Genomic DNA, 13,933 nt, shown 5'->3' with positions numbered 1-13,933 from the left:
TCTCATCATGGGTGTTTCTATCTCCCTCTGCCTTTCTGAAATCAATAAAAATAAAAAGAAGGAAAAATCCTAATAGGAGGAGATACTTAGTCAAGAGCCTATTAGCCTTAAATGAACTTGGAAGTTTCCAAGTTCAAATGAATTGCTGAGGAGGGAAAGAATTTGCAAATGTGATTGGGAAGCCATTTTAGATGATCAGACAGCAAGTTAGTCATTTAAGACTATCTTTTCTGTAGGTTGGAATCAGGTTCAGTTTCTCCAGAGAGTTACCTTCCTATATCTGGCAAAGAATATGCCCAGATGCCATCAATTCTGGGAATCAGTATGGAAAGGTGGCTTGAGATTCCCCAGTTTAGTAGGTGCCCTTTCACAGAATCCCTCTGTTTTCAGATGTTTGCCCACCTCACCCAGGGCTATCCCAGTAGCTGAAGAGTCCTGAGCCTCTTCTGTTCAATTTCTCTACAAAATAAATCTGATGCCATGGGAGGGGTGACAGGCCATACAGATTAGGGGAAGGGACCTGTAACCTGAAGACTATAGTTTTGAATGAGATTGCAGTGCTGATTTTCAGTATTTGCAATACCGTGTCATTTTTAATTGAAGTGCATTTTATAAACAGGCACGCAGATTGATGAATGATTACAACTATGTAATTACTACCTGGATCAAAAACGGGTACCTCCTTTATCAGTTTTGACTAGGAATATAGTTTTCCACTTTTGACCAGGAATAGTTAAATTTTTAGCTGGCTTAACAACTGAATCCAGATTATCCTGACTGCTGCACCAGCACAGCCAAGGGTTTGGCGAGCCTGAGGGAGGGCCGGTGAAGGATGAAGAAGACAGACAAGAGAATAAGCTGGGTCTAGGCGGATCTTCTGTGCTTGGCCAAAGCTACAGAACAAATCCAGACTGCAAAGCTGATGCTTTATTTATAGTCAGGGGCAAACAAGGTAATGTACAATGTTCTTACAAGTTTCACTTGTTTTGGCAGCACTTGCTGCCCCTCCCACAGCCCATTAACTATCCAGGAAAGATCTAGGGAGCAGTCACAAGATCAAGCTTAATTATGCTTAGAGGACTGTGCCTTCTAAGCTGGGACTTGTTTGTGATTTTGCCAGCAGGTCAGTCCGAGGCTTAATCCTATAACCGCACCCTCCCTACACCTAACTAATAAATTCCTCATGTAGTGACATGAGGCTCTGCCTGTGACTATGCCACTGAAGGCAAGCTTAGTCAAATTTGTGATTACAGCAAAGGGAAAAAAAGATTTCTTCTACACCACTGAGGATTCAACAAATGTTTTATCTTCATTTAAAGTTCAGCTGCACAAATGGAGGATGAGCGTTACAGGCCTGAATTAATAGCAAAATATGTCTGAAAAACTGAAGAATTTTAGTAGACTACTAATACCCAAAAGTTTATAGACAATATTAGGCTGAATTATTGGCAAACATAAATTGCAAAGAAATTAATGGTCTCATTTTACTCTGGTTGATTGAACATGGGAAAGCATATTATATTTTCTATGTCATTATATTGACGATTTAAAATAACCAAGAATAGTTTAAAATCTAACAATGATACACAAAATAGTTTATGTAAATATAGAGGCATAGTGTAGAGCAGCTCTATTAAATATAGCTGGGTACATGTAGGACTTGACTATCTTTTGGGGGAACACATTTCAACCCTTAAGTATTATGAACACATTTTAAAAAATGTATAATAGTTCAGGATGCTAGAATCTTGGCTCTTTATTACAAAACTCACCCTACCTGCTTTGGCTCAGTGGGTAGAGCATTGGCTGAGGACCAAAGGGTCCTAGGTTCAATTTCAGTCAAAGGCAGTGTACCTTGTTTGCAAGTTCCTCCCCAATTTGATGTTTCTGTCTTTTCCTCTCCCACTCTCCCTAAAAATCAATGGGTGAGGATTAAAATATCCTTGGGTGAGGATTAACCAAAACACACACCCACACCCACACACACCCACTAACACAACACACCTCATTCTCTCAAGACTTTATGACTGCCCTGGCTGATCTGCATGACTCAGTGATTGAGTGTCGATCTATGAATCAGGTCATGTTTCAATTCCCCAAACCCTGTCAGGGTACATGCCCAGGTTGCAAATCCCAGTGTGAGGTACACAGGAAGCAGCCAATCAATGATTCTTATCATTGATGTTTCCATTCAATGTTTTATTTTTCTGAAATAATTCACCAATATTTTATTAAGTGGACTGTCAAGGAAATGGAAACTTTGGAGCCATATTTACCCATTTATTTGAAAATGTATTTTTCCATGTGCATACCAATGATAAATACAGCTTTTACAAATATTATTTTTCTGTAAGATGTGTGTAAAGATAAATTGATTAAGCACCATATGCACATTTAAACTTAAAATAATTAGTAGTTCATAGTACCATAACTTAGCAGATTTATTAAGAACAAAGACTTTAAAATTTTTTTTCAACTGGATTGGAAATTTTACATTGAAATGGTGTTTATCAGCCATTTTATCAGGTTTTTGTTTGTTTGTTTGTTTTGTGTGTGTGTGTGTGTGTGTGTGTGTGTGTGTGTTTAGTCCAAATGAAACATGTTTTATTTTGCAGCATCTTCTAACATCTGTTAAATTGGTTTTCCTAACCCTTCTGGTTATTGGTGAAAAGAGGGAAAAATCAAAATCAGTAAAAGAGTAAACCGTGGGGGGGGGGGGGGGGGGGATTGGTTTTCCTGCTCTGAGAAGTACTCTGCAGGATTGAAAGCATAAAATAACCTGGGTCCAGGTGGCTATTCCTTCAGATAATTTAGTTTATTAAAGTGGATGATCTTAAATTATGGTCATTCTATTTCAGTTTATTTTTACCATTTAGTCCACCCCTTAGTTGACTGCACTAAGCTTACACATTAGAATTTCATACACAAGACCGAGGATTGACTAATAATTGTTTTGGAAGCATTAATTCAGTGTAGTGAGAGTGAGAAACATGATGGCAACAACATTTTGAGACTTCATTGTTAAGAAATATTCCCTTTTGCTCTAGCCAGTTTGTCTCAGTGTATAGAGCGTTAGCCTGTAGACTGAAGGATTCAGTTCCCGGTCAAGAGCACACATCTCTGTTGCAGGCTCAATCCTGGCCCTGGTGGGTGCGTGTGCAGGAGGCAACCAATATATGTGTCTCTCTCACAGGGATGTTTCTCTCTCTCTGTCTCTTCCCCTCCCTTCCACTGTTTCTCAAAAAATAAAAATAAAAAAAGGAAAAATATCCTCTGGTGAGGATTAACAAAAAAGAAATAAATATTCCTTTTTAATATGGCAGCCTTTGAGCTTCACGGCTTTGCTTACAGCCTGAACATCCCAGATTGAGAATTTGGCCATGATTAACATTTATTGTAATTCTGGCCACGAGATGGTTGAGGAAAGTGGTTCTTTTACAAAACAAAGGAAGATAAAAATAAGTCACAAAAAGACCTGGCCAGGTGGCTCAGTTAGTTGGAACATTGGTTCATACATCAAAAGGTTGCAGATTCGATTCCTGGTCAGGGCACACACCTAGGTTACGGGTGTGTGGACAGGCACACACCCCTGTCCTGGAATGTATCAGAGGCAACTAATTGATGTTGCTTTCTCACATCAATGTCTCTCAGTCTCTCTCTCTCTCTCTCACTCTCTCCAATAAATAAACATATCCACAGGTGAGAATTTAAAAAGTCACCAAAATATATTGACCTTTACTTATATAATGAACATTATTTAAAAGAACAAATCTAGTCTAAGAAGCATATTAAGAAGTCTAAATGTCTGGAAAAAGATGATACTTTTATAAACTAGAGGCTCAGTGCACAAACTTGTGTTGAGGTAGGGGGTCCTCAGCCTGGCCTGCAATCAGGGGGATGGAAATGGACCATGGAAGATGGGCTAGCTGGCCCATCCAAATCAGGGCCATTGGGGTTGACGGGCCTGGGGGGAAAAGGGGAGGAACAGCAGGAAATTAGCCAGCCACAGGAGGTTGGCTATGGGAGCACACTGACTTCCAGGGGCAATTCCTGCATTGAGTGTCTGTCCCCTTGTGGTCAGTGCATGTCATAGCAACTGGTCACTTAGGCATACAGATACCCTGTTTCCCCGAAAATAAGACAATGTCTTATACGCTGAAACCAGTTTGGCTCAATTGATAGAGTGTCAGCTTGGGGATTGAAAGGTCCCGGGTTCGATTCTGGTCAAGAGCATGTACCTTAGTTGCGGGCATATCCTCAGTAGGGGGTGTGCAAGAGGCAGCTGATCGATGACTCTCATCGATGTTTCTAACTATCTCTCTCCCTTCCTCTTTGTACAAAATCAATAAAAAATATATTTTAAAAAATTATATTAATTTTTGCTCCCAAAGATATGCTAGGTCTTATTTTCAGGGGATGTCTTATTTTTCCATGAAGAAGAATACGGTACACATTTATTGTTAAATGAAAATAAAGGAAATTTATTACCTGTATACAGTATGGTAGTATGGTGGTTGTCAACACAAACCAGACAAACTGTGAATCCTACAGTATTAAGAATTTACTCATTTATTCAATGACAATCATGTCATCATCTTCTGGAACATCATCATAACAATCCAATTCCTGAATTTCCTGGTGAATTTCTTGTGACTCCATTTCTTTCAGAATCAGTGGACCAAATCTCTCATGTTTAGCAATAGCACTGTCTTTAAATGAGTACTTCTTGTCAAGGTAGCCTGCTCGCAGTGCATTTGTAATGCAACTGTCAGTGATTTTTTCTCATGAATTCTTCACCCAAGTCACAACTTCTTGCAGTTTAGGTTTCACAAAATTTCCATGCTGATTTCTCTCCATTCTATTTTCAATGTAGTCATTAATTTCCATGGCCCTAGCGACCAGTTTACGGTAAATTAATTTTCATTCTGAGATAGAGCCTGGGGGGGCCCTTATTTTCGGGGGGATGCCTTATATTTCACTCAGAAGGAAACCTGTAAGTAGGTTTTATTTTCGGAGGATATTTTATTTTCGGGGAAACACGGTAGATAGATAGAATATGTGCTTGGTGAAATAATATATCTTTATCTATGTTTCTTGCCTTTAGAGATATTCTGTTTGAGTGTTTACTTGTTCTTGTCTTTTAGATCTCAAATTTTAGGTATAATCTATCATAATACCCTATTTTTGTTTTGTTTTTTTTGTTTGTTTTTTTTTATCTCCAGTGATTAGCCTGAGAATAGGGACCTGTCCTAAGTCAGCCAGGTTGATCCCATTTGAGCCTCTTTCCCAGGTGGAACTGTTGCCCTGGCCTCTTCTGGCCAGCGGTTCTCAACCCCTTTGAAGGTTGAACATCCCTTTCACAGGGGTCACCTAAGACCATCGGGAAACACAGATATTTACATTATGATTCATAACAGTAGCAAAATTACAGTTATGAAGTAGCAACGAAAATAATTTTATGGTTGGGGGTCACCACAACATGAGGAACTGTATTAAAGGGTCGTGGCATTAGGGAGGTTGAGAACCACTGCTGTTGGCTATCCAACCAATCATAGATTAGTCATAGATATCTAGGGCTGGATGAACTCCATGGCCAATGAGTGCCAGAGTGGTTGGGAAGCAGCTTCAACAAGATTGGGAGACAAGAAACTAGTTTCTAGGAAGAGGTGAAACTAGGTTAAAGAAGGGACAGCACCTGGGCTATTAGAGTTTCTGAAAGTATTATGTTCACGCCAAGGCAAGGAGTCAGACTATTTGCTGAGGCAAGGAAACAGATAGAACAAGTAAAATGTTGTAACCTGGAGGAATCCTTTCTGAGAATTCTGAGCAGTGTGGCAACTGAACCTAAATTCCTTTTACACAACCAGGAAGATGTAATGACTCAGTGTGTTTGGTAATACTTCTGGCCCAAAGTGGGTTTCCAAGAAGCTGGGGTGTGGTGTGTTCTGAATCTGTGAGTTGATTATTTAACCAATCTAGTTCTAGGTCATCTATGGTATATATTTTGTTCAAAAATTTTAAAATACTCACCAAGTCACTTTTAACAGTGGTGTTTTGTTTTGTTGTTTTGTTTTGTTTTTTCCAGACTGCATTTCTGTTAAATCCCAATTGAAATAAATTTTCCCATGCATGGTGATGGGTTCTACTGAGAAAACATGCTTGTCATCCGACAAGGCAGTCTTGACTGTCCACACTCGAGACTGAGCTCTGAGCTCCTCTTTGGCGGATCTATATGCTAATCCGTTTTATTTTCCTCACCGACCACATTCCACCCAGTAACTACCAAATACCTGACATGTAGTAGGTTCTAAATAAAACTTTGTTGAATGGCTAAGTATGAATCAGAAGCTCTGCAACATACCATGGAAATAATGCTGTGTGTCTCCATCGTTCTGACTTTATCGCTCCTTATTTATATACTAGAGGCCTGTGGGATCGGGCCAAAACTGGCATGTAATTCTTATAGTCTCAGATTAAAATGTTAGGACATATGTCCCAATTTTTTTTTTAACAAGTAGCAATTATTGACTCTCTTTTATGGGTTTTTCTCAAGGTGCTCATCTTCTAGAAGGAAAAAAAAAATGTAAGTGAAGAAACATTATTTTGTACTCATCGTGATGAGGTAAATGAGTAGGAAGTATGATAGGTGGTACTTGGGAGTGCCTCAGAGAGTGGTACTTCTAAAACATATCTTTGGGTTAATTCTCTTTGACCCCATGTATGCTTGTTTTGGAATGTAACCTCTGTGAATTCTCAGTAAAATGTGCAAATAAAATGGAGTCATTGCAAGAATGAAACAGCAAGTGAAACACTCTGTAAACACTGAAATATTTTATAAATGTTGTCTTTTATTTTATTTTTTGTTATGCTATTGTGTATATGGAATAAGATATAGAGATTCCTCAATTTGATTTAGGACTATTCATTGATAAGGAAGGAAAATTTCCCAGACTTATCACACCGAAGTAGATGCAATTTATAAAGTTTAGGCTCTTGAATAGAGATATTACTGATTTACAAATGCCTTTCTTCTCTTCTTCCTCTTATTTTTTTCCTCTTCCTTTCTCTCTCTTTGTCCTTCCCCTCCCCTGCTGGCCCTATCTTCTTCTCTTACACAAACCCTACCCTGAAATAGAATCCATTAAATCACTCATGAGAAGACAAAAGTAGTCCCTTAAGCTGAGACTAACCCATTAATACTCTACTGCGCAGCTACCATGGGTATTTTACCAGAATCTTTATGCTTAGACTTAAAAAAAAAAATTTATTAAGGTATTATATGTGTACATATCTTACCATGCCCCCTTCCCCACACACACTATGTTTAGACTTAAAAATATCCTTGTTTGAAAGACACTACAGATGCAGGTGTTTTCTCAAGGATGCTTACCCTGCTGATTATATCTAGAGGTTGATCTTAGTTCAAGTTGTTGTTACAATAAAAGCCTGAGGAGGCAGGCTAACAGGGCTGCTTAGTTCTTATAGCCAATTAGTCTCTTAGCCTCTCTTTCACAGAAACATGTGTCAGGGTAATCACTCATCCATTGTTCAGGGTCTGCTGGTCAGTCCTGGCACCTCTTGGCCCTTCATCGACTAAGTAGTATATTGGATTCTGCCCTCTCCCAAGTTACATACCTACTGGATGCAGGATCCTGTATGCTGGTGGTCTTGATCCAGCATCTAGAAGGGTTCAGGAATCTGGAGAAGTGCTGTGTGTAAACTAAATAAGAATCCAGAGATGAAACATAATTTTGGAATGTATTTGGGGGACCAGAGGAGCTTGGCTGAAGAAACCAAGTTCTCTCTTGTCTCAGGATCTCTTGCTTTTTATTAGCACAAATTATTCTAAGGCACATGTGTCAAACACAAGGCCCGCGGGGCAAATCCGTCCCGCCAGGCCTTGCAATGTGGCCCGCACCGCGCTGTCATCACTGCACTCCGCTGCGTTTCCATCACAATGACAGTTTATGACTGTTCAGTAAACCATTCGGCCCACGATTTAGGCTGGATTTTAGATTTTGGCCCCTTCTCTGATTGAGTTCGACACCCCTCTTAAGGCAAGGTAGATATACATTTCAAAGGCCAGGGTTTGGTACACAGAATCCATTATCAGATTGAAGAATTTGCCTACAGCTGTTCAGATGTTTGGCCAGCAGGAGGCAATAATATATAGATTAAGATGCCTTCAGCTGTCTGGCAGTAGCAATCATTTTATGCATCTTTTTCAGGTTTGGTGAAATGCTCTCAGCCATCTCCAGATATATAATTCAGCGCTGCTGACATGCTGGAATTGACTTCTGTCAACCCTGGAAAAAATCAAACAACCAAGTGTGGCACAAACCAAGCCATCATCATTAACTTGGAGCAAATCTCCATATGAGTTACTGTTCAACAAAATGGCTAAAGTAAGTGTTGTGTTTATTTAGGGTTTAGGAGACTTCTGGTTTAACTTCAAAGACTTTGATCAATCCACACTGAAGTGCACCACAGTGATAATTATGTAATGGTACTATGTTAAACTCATAGTTATTGATGAATAGTGCTTGAGCATCCTCTTGATGAATGTGTTATATTTCTCTTTCTTTTTTTCTTTTTTTTTGTTAAGTAATTAGGAGATTGACCACTTACCTACCTCTATAATGATTTTAGCTATCATCCCTTCAATGGGGTTGGGGTTGTTGTCATCCACAAAACTTCTTTGATGTTAAGAGTGCAGTCTTGGTAATGAGTAAGAGATTTGTTGCTTGTTGTTGTTTTTTTCTCTTGATATATGAATAAGGTGACCAGATTTTAACATTGGTAAAGCGGGACACCATTGACTGGGGGGGGGTTTCTTGATTAAAAATTTGGTCTATATGTTAATAGTATGAAAAGACATAAGTCCTTCTGCTAATGCTAATTTCTTTTCTTTGTCCCCATAAGTTGTTTTCCAAAAAAATTCTTATATTTTGGAGGAACATGCAGCAGTATTTAAATATCTTTTATGTTTCTGTGTCTCCAAGTGCTTTAAAATATCGTTCTTCCCGCCTTGCGAAATAAAAAATTCACCATTACATTTCTCATATTTTACCATGTAATTGCTTTTGTTTTTTGTGTTTTTTTTTAATATATATATTTTATTGATTTTGTACAGAGAGGAAGGGAGAGAGATAGAAAGCTAGAAACATCGATGAGAGTCATCGATCAGCTGCCTCTTGCACACCCCCTACTGGGGATATGCCCGCAACCAAGGTACAAGCCCTTGACCGGAATCGAACCTGGGTCCCTTCAGTCCCCAAGCGGACGCTCTATCCATTGAGCCAAACCGGTCTCGGCTGCTTTTGTTTTTTTTAATAAAAGGAAATACACTTCTTAGATCATTGTTGAATTTGCATCCTCTTTTCTTACTCATTATGTTAAAAATCTAAAAAAAAATATTAAATTATATTATAAATTATTATACACATATTGCTTAAAAACACAGTAAGTAGGTACATAATTACATGAACATATTTTATTGTTTATAAATTAAATTAATTTGTTTGTTATAAAGTAACTATATTTTAAAAATTATTTAAATTTTAATTCTATATTTCTTTCTAAATAATAACAATACTAACTTATATTATTTTTCCTCTGACTTTGCCGTAACGTAAGTTGTGTCACTTTCAAGTCCGGTGCTAGACTTTTTGCTGCCTCTATAAAATATAAATAATACGAGTACTGTCTGCTAAATTCAAGAAAATTTATGTATTTATGAAATAAATAAATAAATTACTTACCTAAATTATCTGAATAGCTGATTTGTAATGACAGCACTTGTTTAACTAGCTTACTAGCTCTCAGTACGATGTGTATCATCTGAGAGACAGTTACAAAATGTTTTCATCGTTGCCAATCCAAAAAAATGCCATTGTTCATTAAGTCCTAACAACTGATCAACAATGCAAACTTTGATAAGCAGTTCTTGATAATCAGTTCTCAACAATTATTTGTTATTATTAAAGTTTAACATTATAAAATTAACAAAAATAATATAAAACTCATTTCTTGGCTAAATAGCCACATGGCCAAAACCAGTTTGGCTCAGTGGATAGAGTATCGGCCTGCGGACTGAAAGGTCCCAGGTTCGATTCCGGTCAAGGGCATGTACCTTGGTTGCGGGCACATCCCTAGTAGGGGGTGTGCAAGAGGCAGCTGGTCGATGATTCTCATTGATTTTTCTAACTCTCTATCCCCACTCTCCCTCTCTGTAAAAAAATCAATAAAATATATATAAAAAATATGTTAAATAGCCAGATGGCCACCGAAAACCGTATATTCCCTTCCTGTTCTCCCGCCATTCCCTAGCTTGTCTTGCATTTTTTCCAAAAAATCGGGACTTTTTTAAAATGCCGCAGGACGTGGGACAAATTGTTAAAAATCGGGATTGTCCCGCCAAAACCAGGATGTCAGGTCACCTTATATATGACTCATTTAAAAATTTTTTTACTCTTTTTTATTACAGTTGACATTCAATATTATTTTATATTAGTTTCAGGTATACAGCATAGTGGTTAGACAATTATATAATTTATAAAATGATCTCCCAATAGTTCTCATACTCAACTGGCACTATTACAATATTATTAACTATATTCCATATGTTGTACTTTATATCCTCTATTGACTATTTTGTGTGCATGAATCACTAATTAACCTCAATTTTGACCTCATCAGGAACTTGGTCAATCTATCAAGAGAGGCTTCCAAAGTGTTGGTCAAAGCAGGAGACTCTTTAACACATATGTGTGGACACAACATGTTTACATACATTTATAAACTTGTAACCAGGGAAATGAGCAGCTTTTACATATGAAAGACTGTTTTACCTTGATGTCTTCTATGTTGCATAAAACAAAGAGGTGAACAGCTTTCTTTCTTGGATACTTGAGATTTAAAAAGGTACAAGAAATATAGTGAAAAGTAACATAATAGATAAGGTATGGTTATTGTTTATAATGAAAAACTCCCATACTTCTTTGTACTTCTACATAATACTTAATATTCCCGAGCACCATAAATTGTTAGCATTTCACATTATAAAGTTGTTATGCATTATTTGGGTTGGTCAGTTTCCAACAGCTGAAGGGAAAACCAATCATTCACTGAAGTGTTTATTTAATGGAAATTGGCTATTTGATTTTCATTTCAGTAATTAATTTGTAAAGGTAAGAGCATAATGGAAAATCCAGTTTTCTCTTTTGAATATTGTATCTGTGGCATGGTAGATTTAAAATTATAGTATGGACAAAGAATGTAGACAGAAATAAGAAGTACATTGAATAATTACACAGATAAAGTAAGAAACTTGGCAAGTGACTTATATGACATACAAAGCAGCTTGGCAAATGTGGTTGGTGAGTGAAGAGGAAACTGGTTGTCAGGCTACGTCAGGAAAGGGATACTGCAGGGGACTGTGGGAGCAGAGGAGCTTGTTGAATAAGCAGAGCATTAAAACCATTGGGAAATTCTGAGTGCCATGGTTAGAAGGAAGCTGGAAGCAGATTTTACTAGTTCATTCATTCATCTGTAGACACAATGAGCACCTCTGACTGTGCCTCTCATCCACATGTGTCAAACACAAGGCCCGCGGGCCAAATCCGTCCTGCCAGGCCTTGCAATGTGGCCTGCACCGCGCTGTCATCACTGCACTCCGCAGCGTTTCCATCACAATGACAGTTTATGACTGTTCAATAAACCATTCGGCCCGCGATTTAGGCTGGATTTTAGATTTTGGCCCCTTCTCTGATTGAGTTCGACACCCCTAGCCGTGGAGGCAAACACACAACTCAGGCTGGTCTCTGGCTCTAAGTGGGATGGGATGGATATACGATTCTGAATCTTGGGAGCTCTGAACATGGAGCAGAGAGGTAACAACTGAGACCACGAGTCTGAGTATGAAGATGGAGCAGAACGAAAGGCCAAGTGTGGATCCAAGGAAGCCCCAGAAAGGTCAATGAGTGTTAAGTATTATTAGATGAGTAGAACTTTTAGAGTAAAAGTTGAATGAGAAGTGAGAAAGTTGAGATGTTTGGATGACAAATTAATGGGGAAAGTGAATTCAAGCGAGAATTTCTGTTTTGTTTTGTTTTTCAAGAGGAGAGAATTGTGCCAAGGGGGAAATTCAAGAAGAGAAAGAGGACCTTAAAGAATAGAAGAGAGTGATTGCCTGGTGAAGTGGAGCATAGAAACAGGGTCCAGGGAATAAAATTGGTTTTGGGAGGAGGAAAGAGACAGCCTAGGAGGTAAGGATCATCTCCAGTGTTTCCCAAAGTGTGGTACACATACCCCCAGGGGTACGGGAAGAGTTTAGTGGGGGTACTCGTTGCACCGGAGTTTGGTGGGGATATGCACTGCATAGTGCTTAGCTGTGCCTAATTCTACATCTCATAAGTACGAGGGGTAGTCAGCATTACAAAAATTATAGAAGGGGTACACATATGTCAAAAGTTTGGGAAACACTTTTTAAAAACCTAGGTGACCCTCGAGCCCTTGAGTGACGCCCTCACATCATCACAAGATGGCCACCACAAGATGGCCAGCAGGGGAGGGCAGCTGAGGGTGGCTGGGATGGCAGGGAAACAGGCATCAATTGGGCCTGCAGGAGAGTGGTTGGGGGCAATCAGGCTGGCAGGCAAGCGAGAGGTCCCAGATTAGAGAGGGTGCAGGCTGGGCTGAGGGACAACCCCCAGTGCATGAATTTCATGCACTGGGCCTCTAGTGTAGAGATAAATATGGTTGTAAGTTTAGAGGATGGTGGTGCAGGAATTGGAAGTAATAGCTTGAGAGATAGAATGAAGTTGGGAAATAAGCAGGAGGAGCTGCAAGAGGCAAGATTTCCTAAGAAAGAGGGGTCTCAGCTTTGGTTCTGATCCACTGAATGATGAACATCACAGGAGGGTGGATAATGCAATCAAGATGAATGATGAGGAAGATGGTCTTCACTAGTGCTGGAGAGGAGTAATCTCCAGGGGAGGATGCTGGCATAGTCCTTCCAGGCAAGAAATAACTGGTTAGTAACTGAAGATAAAGCAGAAGGAATCATTTTAGAAAATAAGAATATAAGAATAGCAAGATTTGTTAGCTGTCCAATACAGTTGTCACTAGTCATGTGTGGCTACTAGCATTTGACATATGCTAATCTGAATTGCACTGACATGCTATGATGTAAATTATGCAACAGATTTTAAAGACAACATGTAAGACTATTCCAGTAATACATTTTATATTGATTATAAGTTAAAATGATAATATTTGAGATATTTGGAGTTAAACAAAATTTATTATTAAAATTAATTTCACTTTTTCCTTTTTAAACATGGCTTCTAGAAAATGTACAATTAAATATATGGCTCCTATTATATTTTTGGGGGGCAGTATGGTTGGAAGGTCAGTTAGACTGGAGTGGCCACTGGGATAGAGAGTATTGGTACAGAGTAGAGCTGTAGGAAAACAATGATAAACCCTTTGCACCACATTTAATTTGAGTTGGTAATTAGAAATGCAGGCAGTGATACTTGTCAATGAAGTGCTGCCCAGCTGATTCAAGCAGTAGGCTCAGAATGCATTTTGTTTTTAGCTGTCTGCTATGGTAAATATCTACCCTTTTAAGAGGTACAACTGGAACAGGTAGTGGGCTGGTTAACAAAAACAAACAAACAAACAAATAAACAAACAAAACAGTGAAGGAAGAGATTATAAGCATACAATGTCTCCCAGCTGGTGTGGCTCAGGGCTTGAGCATCGACCTATGAACCAGGAGGTCACAGTTCGATTCTCTGTCAGGGCATAGGCCTGGGTTGTGGGTTGAGGCAGCTGATGAATGATTCTCTTTTATCATTGATGATTCTATCTCTCTCTCCCTCTCCCTTCCTCTCTGAAATCAATAAAAATGTATTTGAAAGAACACAAC

This window comes from Pipistrellus kuhlii, unplaced genomic scaffold, assembly GCF_014108245.1.
Source record: "Pipistrellus kuhlii isolate mPipKuh1 unplaced genomic scaffold, mPipKuh1.p scaffold_m20_p_8, whole genome shotgun sequence".
Lineage (NCBI taxonomy): Eukaryota > Metazoa > Chordata > Mammalia > Chiroptera > Vespertilionidae > Pipistrellus > Pipistrellus kuhlii.
The sequence above is the reverse complement of the archived record's forward strand: the minus strand, read 5'-3'. Positions refer to the sequence as shown.